Genomic DNA, 11,674 nt, shown 5'->3' with positions numbered 1-11,674 from the left:
TCTTCCCTGACTGCCCTGCCCCCACCTAAGTAAGCGATTCCTGTTAGTCTCTTCTTCCTTAGCATTTACTATTTGAAACTGTGTATTTAATTTTGTGTTTGGTTTCATGTCTTTGTTTGCCATTAAATCATAAATCTCCATGAGGACAGAGATCATACTTCTTGTTTAGAGAGGGGTATTTACACAATGGTTAATTGCTTAGACTCTTAGGCTAGGACTATCTGTATTTTGTGTCACAGCCCCATCACTTATTAGCTATGATGCATTAGCCCCTCTGTGCCTTAGTGTCCTCGTCTATGAAATGGAACAGTTGTAATAGTAACTGCCTCATGGGGTTGTATGAGGATTAAACAAGTTGGTATATCTAAAGTGCTTAGGAAAAAAGCTAGCATATAGCAAGCTCTACTTTAATGTTAGCCATTATTATCCTTTTTTTTTTTTTTTTTTTTTTTTTTTTTTTTTTTTTTGCAGTACGCGGGCCTCTCACTGTTGTGGCCTCTCCCATTGCGGAGCACAGGCTCCGGACGCGCAGGCTCAACGGCCATGGCTCACGGGCCCAGCCGCTCTGCGACATGTGGGATCTTCCCGGACCGGGGCACGAACCCGTGTCCCCTGCATCGGCAGGCGGACTCTCAACCACTGCGCCACCAGGGAAGCCCCATTATTATCCTTTGCCATTAATTGGTCAATGCCTGGTACAGTGCCTGACACACAGTATGTTCCCAATAAATATTTACTGAATTAATGACTGAATTTCCATCAGGCTACTGGACAAATGTTCTGATCTTTTTTTTTCTAACCACTTTTGCCATCTTAAAGCAATGACAGTAATCCCTAAAAGTATTCTAAATAATTATGACAGTGACCAGTTAATTTATAGTTAGCGTGATGCTGACCTTTTTTTAAATTGAAGTATAGTTGATGTACACGTTAACTTGTTTTTAAAGATATAGATGCCAAGTTAATAAAGTATCTACCTGCTTCTAGCTTCTGAGAGTCTGTTAAATATTATACAATGCCTGTGCAGTGTCTATAATCTTCTGATGTTCACCATTCATTCTGTTGTTGACATGAAGTAATATATTCAGAGTTTTCTTTGTGATCTGTTCATCTTGTAAGCTTGGAGATAAGTTCGGCTTAGTCACAGTGTGGCTGACAACACAGGGTTTAGGTAAAGACAGGGTTTAAGACTTTGAATACTGTTTTATCATTTAATAGCCATGTAACTTTGGTCATGACTTTTCTGAGCCTTGGTTTTCCCGCCTAAAAATGGAAATGTTAATACCTACTTCATAGTGTTGTAAGAAAAAGTTAGATAAGCAGGTAAGTCACTCAGTATTATAATTGGCATCTAATTATATACAATAATTATTATTGCTCAATTCTTTGTTGGAATTTCATTTAAGAATTTTGTAACCATGTTCAAAAATGAAATTGGCTTCTAATAGAATTTTTAAGGATTTTTCCTTGTCAGTGTTAAGGACAACACGTATTTGACTCACAGAATTAATTTGGGATTATGCCGTATTTCTCATTTTTCTAAAAAGGAGCTTTAATTTTTTTTATTACACATTGTAGAAAAAGCAGAATAGGGGCTTCCCTGGTGGCGCAGTGGTTGAGAGCCCTCCTGCCGATGCAGGCGACACGGGTTCGTGACCCAGTCCGGGAAGATCCCACATGCCACGGAGCGGCTGGGCCCGTGAGCCATGGCCGCTGAGCCTGCGCGTCCAGAGCCCGTGCTCCACAACGGGGGAGGCCACAACAGTGAGAGGCCCGCGTACCGCAAAAAAAAAAAAAAAGCAGAATATACCAAGAAGCAAAGCTATGAATATTAAAATTACCTGTGATCTCACCACTCCAAAAGAAGCACTGTTAACATTAGACCACATGCTCTTCCAGACACTTCAAATGCATAAATGCGCTCACACACACACACACACACACACACACACACACACACACACAGAATACTGATATAAAATTGGGACCAGACTGTACATCAAATTTTGTTTCATTCAACAATATATTATGAGCGTATTTTTTCACCTTAGTAAATACTTCCAGGACATCATTTTTAATGGTGGCGCTGTATTCCCATATATGAACCTATCCTAAGTTGTTCAGCAAATTCCCTAATGCTGGACACATAGGTGGCTTCCAATATTTTACCACCATAAGCAGTGCTGCATCAGACATTGTGCTAGATATTTTATTAGCCCATGTTCATCCTCTACCCGTCTCCACCATGCTATTTGCTTCAGGAAGCTGACCTTTGCAAGAGTGCATCGTTGACCTTCCTCCCTCTCCTGTGGGTTTGATCAATGGGAGGCACCAACAAGAAATCAGACAGCGGCAGAAGAGGGACACAAGCGTATTTATTTCCCCAGGTCCTCCCTGAAGGGTTACTAGTTGGTGGTGTCCATGAACATAAGAACTTGAATTCATCTGGTGGGAGGTTCTGTCCTACAGCTACTCTCCCTGGGCTCCTGTAACAGTCCCTCCCTTTGCACCTTCAAGCGTAGGGTGGCGTCCCCATCACTGCTCGCCCAAGTACTCCACCGACCCTTGTAGGCTTCCCTGAATCTGACTCATGTCTTTGGAAATAGTCCTTCGTTACATTCTCCCCACTTATCCAGTTTAAGTGTGCCATCTGTTTCTTGCTAGGACCCTAACAAATATAAACAATTTTGTAAGTAAATTGCTCTACATATTTTTATTATCATCACATGATAAATTTCTGAAACTGGAATTACTCGATCAAAGAGATGTATATTTTTAAGATCTTATACGGTCTTGCCAACTTGTCTTCAATAGACTCTCCCTCCAGCAGTGCCTGAGAATGTCAGCCTTCAGACCACTTGTCCAGCTGGGTATTATAATTTCTTTTCGTCTTTCGTTGTGTTCATAAACACTGCTATAATATGGAGTCATATCTTCAAAAGTGTGTGTTAGGGGGAGATTACCTATTAATCATTTTAGTCTATTTACTTTGGCTGTTCTTGAATAATTTTTGTGTTTTCCTCTGCTATACCTATTATAAATTGACATGCTAGCCCACACTTGGTCTTTAAGAATTCATTAAAATGTACCTGATTTCATCTTACCCATTTGCGTAAGGGCCGCCGCTACCCCTATGCTCTGTCAAAGATGAAATCGTTTTGGGGTCACATCTCTCTTTGCAGAATCTTGCCACTCTTTGGACTTCAGTGAAGTTGGTTGACTTGTGACCACAGTTCTCCTGGGCTCAAGAAAAGTTATGATTTTGTAGGTTACCTAGCTTTTTCTTGGGACTTCCTACAACATGAGGTGAAGTACAGCTCCCCATTTAATTTTTTGAAACTCTAATAAAATCTTAAGGATCTTTTTATAAAAGCAAAACATCAAACTATCCAATACCCACATTCAATGTGCTAACAGAAAGAATTGATATCCTGCTTCTCACGTGCTAAATGGAAAACTACTTATACAAATGTCGAGGAGTATGAATTGCTTAATAACGAAAAATGTTCCCCAGCTGCCATGAGCACTTGCAGCAATGTTGAAGTTATATAATTTGTGAGTATCTCCAGAACTACTGATTAGAACACAGAGAGGAGGGAAAATGGACACTGGAAACTACTGGGAAAAAGCTATTTCGTTTTGTAAGATTCTATTGTATCCACGCTATCTGAAAGGCAGGACTTGATAAGTTCATTTGTTTTTGTTTACCTGCATGTTTACATCAGTGAAATCCTCTGCAAAGTCTAAAACCACGTTTCCAATGTTGGCAGAGCTTTCAGAAGCAATCACCTTTTGTGTTGAGGACATAGTATAAGTGATGTGGAGAAGCATTTCCCTGGCGCCTAAATGGTGTAAATCATGAGCAGAGAGAAGCTTCTAGAGGCCCAGGCAGAGCCCTCTTGCCCAGGTCTAAGGGCAGTATTGATCTTACTCATCTATGTTTTGATAATTAAATGAGTAAAAGGACTTAGAACTGTACTCGTCACACAGGTAAGGTACAATGAATGGAAGCTGTTATAATTATCACTATTTCTCAACATTGATGAGACATATTAGCCTTATGTATCTTAAGGATACTGATTTAAGTCCCTGTGGCCTTTTATTTATTTATTTTAAATTAATTAATTTATTTTTATATTTGGCTGCGTTGGGTCTTTGTTGCTGCGCGCAGGCTTTCCTCTAGTTGCGGCGAGTGGGGGTTACTCTTCGTTGTGGTGTGCGGGCTTCTCATTGGGTGGCTTCTCTTGTTGCAGAGCACGGGCTCTAAGTGCGTGGGCTTCAGTTTTTGTGGGCCTCGGGCTCAGTAGTTGTGGCTCGCGGGCTCTAGAGTGAGGGCTCAGTAGTTGTGGCACACGGGCTTAGTTGCTCTGCAGCATGTGGAATCTTCCTCGACCAGGGCTCGAACCCGATCCCCTGCATTGGCAGGCGGATTCTTAACAACTGTGCCACCAGGGAAGCCCTATGGCCTTTTATTTAGATTCCAAGTTCCAAAATAATCCTATTTGGTATTTCGTTAAATGTTATCTATCCCTTCTTGGTTGCCCAAAACATTCTTTATTATTAAAGTTCAACAATTTAAAATATTTATTTAGATTTTTTGTTTTAAATGATAATATTTGACAGGACACTGGGAAGACTTTTGAACTTCAGGCTCGGCTTATTTTTGTTTCCAATTCTAGGAAATGCTCCTCATTACAACCCTGATTAAGCTGCTAGTCTAGTGCTTCCTCAGAAATTCTTTTTAATCTACAGTTCTTGACACAATGAGGGAGGGAGACGCAAGAGGGAAGAGATATGGGGATATATGTATATGTATAACTGATTCACTTCGTTATAAAGCAGAAACTAACACACCATTGTAAAGCAATTATACTCCAATAAAAAAGTAAAAAAAAAAAATCTACAATTGTATTGCTGTGTCCTAATGCTTAGGTCAATAATTGTGCTGGTAATACTATAACTCTCTTACTCAGTCCTTCCGTGTCTTGAATTTGATTTTTCAATTAATCTTTGGCATTACTGATTGGCTATAGTATAGACTTAACTATATAGTTATATACTTTTACTAAGCATAAAACATTTAAGTATTATCTTAATTTTTATAGCACTTACAAATACATTAAAGTAGTTTTATCCTAACCTGTTTTTCCTCTAATCTCCTCTAGAGATCCCAAGCAGATCTAACATTCTGCTTGAAATTTGTATTTCTACAGTTGGTTTTGGCTTTGTTCTTTTTGTACTATTACGTTTTTTTTTATTGGTCTCAGGCTATTTTCTCCCATTCCTCTTTCTGTGAGTATTTTTCTACTGATTTTTGATGCTGAAGCTTTTGTTTCAGATGCTTTCATTTGTATTTTAGAGGATTTTGTCAGTTCCAGTAGTTACTACAAAAAAGTGTGTTTGCACTTTATAGGTCATCCTTTATACCTTAGAAACAAGCTCAAAAAATGTGAATTTACATTTAGGGCATCAACCATGTTAGAAACCTTCAATTCACATGAATAACCTTTGATATTAAAAAAACAAATATAGAATCATTAATGTATTGTTCTTCTTAATGACATAATTATATCAGTATCTTTATCTATAAAGTATTTTAATTAATGAAATATGAACCAAGAAGCAAAGTTTAGCAGTTAGCCTCATTTTAATGAGGCAAATGTTATGGAAAATGTTTTCAGCTCTTTTCCATTTAAGAACAGTCTTAGTTTACTCAATAAGGTAGCAAATGAGAACTGGCTCCTTGTGCCACCTACTTACTCAGGTTTCTTTCCCTGAGAACTTCTACCAGTAATTGGTCAATATCAGATTGGTCTTTATTGAACTGTGCAAGGAAAATCACTGGGATAAATCTCCGTGTCCTATTTGTGAACATCTAGTTCATCATGCTCAGTAGACAGTGACTGCCAGCATTGTTAGAAATTTGTTGGTGTTTTTTAAAATTTCACATTATTAAAAAATGTTGTGTTTATCAAAGTAATACTTGTAATTAATTTTTTAAATCATATAGATCATAAAGAAATTGAATCCATAATTAATAACCTTCCAAAACAGAAAGCAACAGGCTGAGATGGGTTCATGGGTGATTCCTACAAAACATTTAAGAAAGAAATTATACCAATTCTCTACAATCTCTTTCAGAGAACAGTAGCAGAGGGAATAATCCCTAACTCATTCTATGAGGCTGACATTACCCTAATACCAAAACCAGATAAAGACATAATAAGAAAACTACAGACCAATTTCTCTCATGAACATATGTACAAAACTCCTCAACAAAATATGAACAAATCGAATCCAAAAATGTCTGAAAAGAATTATACACCATGACCAAGTAGGATTTATCACAGATATGCAAGGCTGGGTCAACATCTGAAAATCAATCAGCATAATCCATCACATTGACCAACTGAAAAAGAAAAATCACATGATTATATCAATAGATGCAGAAGAAGCATTTGACAAGATCCAACGCTTATTAGTGATAAAAACTCTCAGTAAACTAGAAGTAGAGGGGAACTTTCTCAGCTTGATAAGGACTATCTACAAAAAAACTACAACTAATATCAGACTTAATGGTGAGAAACTCAAAGCTTTAAGACAACGATGTTGTCCCCTCTCAGCCCTTTTCAACGTGGAGCTGAAGTCCTTGCTAATGCAACAAGACAAGAAAAGGGTGGTACAGCCACTTTGGAAGACAGTTTTGTGGTTTCTTATAAAACTAAACATTCTCTTACCATATGATCTAGCAATCATACTCCTCGGTATTTACCCAAAGAACTTGAAAATTTATGTCCACACAAAAACCTCCACATGGATATTTATAGCAGTTTCATTCATAACTGCCAAAACTTGGAAGCAACCAAGATGTCCTTCAGTAGGTGAATGGATAAACTGTGGTACATCCAGACAATGAAATACCATTCAGCACCAAAAACAAAGGAGCCCCCAAAGACATGGAGGAACCTAAATGCATATTACTAAGTGAAAGAAGCCAATCTAAAAAGACTACAGGGGCTTCCCTGGTGGCGCAGTGGTTGAGAGTCCGCCTGCAGGGGCGGGGGAGAGTCCGATGCAGAGCACACGGGTTTGTGCCCCGGTCCGGGAGGATCCCGCATGCCGCGCAGTGGCTGGGCCCGTGAGCCATGGCCGCTGGGCCTGCGCGTCCGGAGCCTGTGCTCCGCAGCCGGAGAGGCCACAACCGTGAGAGGCCCGCGTACCGCAAAAAAAAAAAAAAGACTACATACTGTGTAATTCCAACTATATGACATTCTGGAAAAGGCAAAAGTATGGAGACAATAAAAAGATCAGTGTTTGCCGGGCGGGGGAGGGGAGATGATAGGCAGAGCACAGAGACTTTTTAAGGTAGTAAAAATACTCTGTATATTACAATAATGGATATATGTCATTATATTTTTATCCAAACCCATAGTATATACAACACTAAGAGTGAACCCTAAGGTAAACTATGGATTTTGGGTGATAATGATGTGTAGGTGCATCCTGGGACTTCCCTGGTGGTGCAGTGGTTAAGAACCTGCCTGCCAATGCAGGGGACACGGGTTTGAGCCCTGGTCCAGGAAGATCCCACATGCTGCGGAGCAACTAAGCCCGTGTGCCACACCTACTGAGCCTGCGCTCTAGAGTCCACGCGCCGCAACTACTGAGCCCGTATGCTGCAACTACTGAAGCCTGTGTGCCTAGAGCCTGTGCTCCACAACAAGAGAAGCCACCACAATAAGAAGCCTGTGCATGACAACGAAGAGTAACCCCCACTCACCACAACTAGAGAAAGCTTCCGTGCAGCAACAAAGACCCAATGCACCCAAAAATAATGAATAAATGGATTTGCCTTAAAAAAAAAAAAAAAAAAAATTTTTTAATTTTTAAAAATAAACATCTAAAAAAAACAAAGTAGGTGCATCCTTGCTAAAAAATACACCATTCTGGTGAGTGATCTTGATAATGGGAGAGGCTATGCACGTGTGGGAGCAGAGGATATATGAGAAACCTCTGCACCTGCCTCTTAATTTTGTTATAAACCTAAAACTACTCTAAAAAACTCAAGTATGGGACTTCCCTGGTGGCACAGTGGTTAAGACTCCGCACTCCCAATGCAGGGGGCCCGGGTTCAATCCCTGGTCAGGGAACTAGATCCCACATGTATGCTGCAACTAAGAGTTCGCATGCCACAACTATGAAGGCTGCACGCTGCAACTAAGAAGCTGGCAAGCCGCAACTAAGCAGCCCGCCTGTCAAAATTAAGATCCAGCGCAACCAAATAAAAAAAAAAAAATCAAGTGTACTAAAATGTAGCAAATAATAAATGCCCCACCATAGGACTATGATTAATAAATGATACATTAAAAACTATAATGCAGCTATCAAATATAATTGTGAATGCTTTCAATTATGTGGGTAAATGCTTACAAAACAATATCAATCCAGAAGAGCATAATATGAAATTGTATTTATAGTATACTCTCAATATTTAAGAATATGTGCATGGAAAAAGACTGAAAGAAATATCCTGCATTATTAACAGTGATTGTCTCTACACAGTCATATTATGGGCGATTATATGACTTCCTTCTTAATACTTAATTCCTGTATTCTCCAAAACTTCTACAATATTATTGTATTTCCCCCCCCAAAAAATTCTTTTGGAAAAATATTCCTAAATAATAAGAGTAATTCAAGGATACATAATACATTATTTTAAAACTAATAATGAATGTGAGGGGATGGATGTGCTAACTAACCTTATTGTGGTAAACACTTTGCAATATATAGGTGCATACAGATGTATCAAATCATCACCTTGTACACCTTAAACTTACACAATGTTATATGTCAGTTACATCTCAATAAAGCTGGAAAGAAAATTTAATAGAAATTATAATACGGCTTCCCTGGTGAAGCAGTGGTTGAGAGTCCGCCTGCTGATTCTGGGGACACGGGTTCGTGCCCCGGTCCAGGAAGATCCCACATGCCACGGAGCGGCTAGGCCCGTAAGCCATGGCCGCTGAGCCTGCGCGTCCGGAACCTGTGCTCCGCAACGGGAGAGGCCACAACAGTGAGAGGCCCGCGTACCGCAAAAACAAAAAAAAATTATAATAACATTACAAATCAATTTACAAAAACTCAAAACAGTACCTAGAATAAAATTTATATTTTGAGAATATAGCAATAAAAAGGAAATTACTACATACACACATAACATATAAATGAAATTTATTTATGAATGTTTAGATGCATACACTTGAAAGTTACCAAATAGGATAAAAAATACATTAAAAGAATATATGGCATTATCAAGTGGAGCTTACTCAAGAATTTAAGGATGTTTTAGTATCATGAAAACCATGAATATAATCATATTAGGTAACTTAAATGATTAACATTATATGATTATATCAAAAGATACCAATTCCTACCAAAAGCTTCTAATAAACAAGAATAAAGGATGTTATTTCCCTTACTATAAGAGAATATTTGTTTAAAACCAATAATTAACTTCATATTAAATGAGGAAATATCCAAAAATATCTTATTACAATTTTATTTAACAAAAAGATATAATAGAAATACATAAGACAGATATTTTTGCAGCTACAATTTTATATTTAAAAAAAAAACCAAACAAGCCATCTAATACTGTTAGAACAAAGACAACTCACCTAAAGACAAATATTTTGAAAATCAATAGCATTCTGAAGATAGAGATTCCCATACTTAGTAGCAATACAGATATATTTAGCCAAGAAAGAATTTATGCAATAAGGGATATTCATGACCTAGACAAAAACATGAACAAATTATAATGAAAGAAATCAAGAAATACGTCCATAATGAAGACTTAATTCCTTGATGGAAAGAATTAGTATCATAAACATAAGTCATAAAGAATTAATTTTAGACCTAGACAATTCAAACCGAAGCATCAAAATGATGTTTACCTTATATAACACATTCCTTAGGGAAAAAAAGATCCTTTGAACACTAAAAATATGTGAGGAGAAAGAGAATCAACGAGAGCAATAGGATACTGAATCAACAGATTCAAACGCAGAGTTTAATTCATTATACGGCAAAAAATATTTAACTACCAAGTGTTATAATTACCAAAAAAATAAATAATGTTTTTGCTCAAAGCCGGGGAATAAAAGCATTGCAATGCAATGTACGAAGTGCTAGAGCCTTGAGAACACTAGGAGAGCTGCCTGTCTTGGGGTCAGGAAAGGCTAACCTGACATTTTAAATAATCTAATTTTGCCTGGTTTTGAGGCAGGAGGAGGGAAGGAGTGGCACTTATAGGGAGCATCATTTACAAATAGAGAGTCACAAGATAAAACGGCACATCCCAAAAACTGCAAGTAGGTCAATACACGCAATATTGGGCTGCATTTCAAGAACTCAATTAAAAGTCAATATTTTAAAATCAGAAAATTTATCATAAAAATTTCTGGGTTTGTGGCTGCTTTTGACAAATTGGATGATACGTCAAATTGGGCCCCGCATTCCCATGTGGAAGCAAGAGGCAGTTGTCCCTTTTAGATGGGACAGTTTGCCACAGCACTTCCTCTCTTCCCCCATTCCTCTCACATCCACCTCACTTTATCCATTTATCTTAACTTTCTAGTCCCTGTAGGGATTTGAGTTTTATGACTTCTATCCTCCGTGATGGGGACCAATGAAGGTTATGGCAGAAAAAAGCAGTACGATTAGGTCTGCATTTCAAAAGGTCAACCAGGCAGCAGGGGGAGAGAAGGGTGGTAAGGAGATCAATGGCATCCACAAAAGCCTATTATATTAAAAATTACAATGGGGGTACCATCCTTGAAGTGCAACAGGGGTCCATCTCGCACTTCCTACAAAAAACTCTCCCAAGACAGACTTGAAAACCACTGAGTTATGAATCTGTAAATTAAATGCAAGAGGTGATGAGGGTTTAGAAAAAGGCAGTGTGTTGGGGATGGAAAGAAAGGGGTAGAGAGGATAAAAATTTGCAAGATTTTTAAAGTGGAAAATTCTGCAACATGGGGTAACCAATCTGACACAGGGAATAAGAAGAAAGGAAAAGTATAGGACAATTTGCAGGTTTTTGGCTTAAGTCATTTGGTGCTGACACTCCAAAATAAAGAACAAAAGGAGGAACAAGTCTGGAGGAAAGTCAGTCATTCAATTTAGGGTATTTGGAATTTGTGAAGCCTACAGATGTGCAGCTTCATCTCATAAGCCCTGATAAATTGTCAAAGAAATTCTAATCTGATAACTCTCTAACAGCTGAACCATCAAATTAAAATAAGAGACAGGTATGATTATATAAAATGTTGTTATAGGATGAATACCAATGGAACTAAGATTAAAATGGAATATTATAGAATTGAATAAAATATTGCAACAAAGATTACAAAGGGTCAATAACTTCATATATAAAGGCATAATTATAAGATATATAAAAAGAGGGGCTTCCCTGGTGGCACAATGGTTGAGAGTCCGCTTGCTGATGCAGGGAACACAGGTTCGTGCCCCGGTGGTCCGGGAAGATCCCACATGCCGCAGAGCGGCTGGGCCCATAACCCATGGCCACTGAGCCTGCGCGTCCGGAGCCTGTGCTCCGCAACAGGAGAGGCCACAGTAGTGAGAGGTCCGCGAACCGCAAAAAAAAAAA

The sequence above is a fragment of the Neophocaena asiaeorientalis genome, unplaced genomic scaffold, assembly GCF_003031525.2.
Source record: "Neophocaena asiaeorientalis asiaeorientalis breed wild unplaced genomic scaffold, Neophocaena_asiaeorientalis_V1.1 scaffold598, whole genome shotgun sequence".
NCBI lineage: Eukaryota > Metazoa > Chordata > Mammalia > Artiodactyla > Phocoenidae > Neophocaena > Neophocaena asiaeorientalis.
This window is presented reverse-complemented; position numbering follows the sequence as displayed.